Genomic DNA, 1,358 nt, shown 5'->3' with positions numbered 1-1,358 from the left:
GGGGGAAGGAGCTTTGGGGGCAGCCTCTCCTCCACCCTCGCAGGGTAGAGGCGGCCTGATGGGCTGCAGGCACGCACAGCGGCTGGGAACAGCTCGTCCTGCGAGCGCTGGTTCTTGGTGTTTTCTGAGGCTTCTGATGGAGGAGCTGCAAAAAGGTTTCCCAGCCTCTTTTGCACGGCAGTCTGGGAGAGCTGGGCTTCTGGCAGAGGGGTCCCTGCCCACCCCAGGCCTTTGCTGTGACATGAGCGAGGCACAACCGATGTGCAGAGGAGGCCAGCGTGGTCCTACGGGCTATGGCACAGCACGGTGCACAGCCTCGGCCACCCCCCACAACGCACAGGCAGGGCTCGTTTGCTGTGTGAAGGGGATTCGTAAGAGCCAGAGGGCCTGAGACGGTCCTGAGCTGGTCCCGGTGCCAGTCTGGGAGCCAGAGCCAGGCTGGCCTTTCGGACCGAAGCCAGCAGTAGTCCTAAAGCCCTCAGAGCCAGCGAGCAGCAAGGTGACTCTTTTGGGAGGTGCAAGCCTTTGCTTCACGTCCTTCCTCTGCCAGCTTGGAGCAGGCACTTGAAGTCTTCCAGGAGAGAGCCCTGGCCACTGTAGGGCCATCCTGTGGGCCATCCTGTAAGCCACCCCCTAGGCTATGTTACGGTCTGTCCTGAAGGCTACCCACTAGGCTATTTTGCAGTCTATCCCATAGACCATCCTGTAAACTCTCCTGGACACTAGTCCCCCAGGCTACCCCATAGACTGTCCCCATGGCTACTCTGAGGTGGGCGCAGCCTCTCCCACTGCAACAGCCCTTCCACATCACCCCCACTGCTTCTGTACATCAGTCAGGACTTCTGTAACCGAGTACTTCATACCCTGCTCTGTGAAGCATTGCCTTAACCCCGTTTTACCATGGTTCACTCCTGAGTGACTTGATTGACCTTGACAAGCAGCAGGTACCTGAGGAAGATGGCCATGACGACAAAATTGCAGTCATTTAGAAAGAGGAAGCAAGAGCACTCACACTGGGAGATGCACAGGGAGCCTTTGGTCTTGCAGAGGAGGAGGCTGAGATCTACCCCACTGATGACCTGCTCCAAGAGTGGTCAGATGAGGTCACTTGGTGGATTGCAGGATTTGCTCACACAACATTGAGACATATAATGATGCGAAAGTCACACTGGTGAGCATCCACCTTTTGATTTCTATTTAAAAAAGCAACCAGCTTCTCCAGCCAGCAAAAAGACAGGCTCATAAATCCAAGTGATGATCCTGTTCCCCCCTCTCCATCCCCCTTGACATATCTATTGTCCCTGTGTATTTAAATTCTGTTTCTTAAGCTCCAGTATGCACACACTCTCCCCCCCCCC

The sequence above is a fragment of the Charadrius vociferus genome, unplaced genomic scaffold, assembly GCF_000708025.1.
Source record: "Charadrius vociferus isolate BGI_N301 unplaced genomic scaffold, ASM70802v2 scaffold298, whole genome shotgun sequence".
Classification (NCBI taxonomy): Eukaryota; Metazoa; Chordata; class Aves; order Charadriiformes; family Charadriidae; genus Charadrius; species Charadrius vociferus.
The sequence above is the reverse complement of the archived record's forward strand: the minus strand, read 5'-3'. Positions refer to the sequence as shown.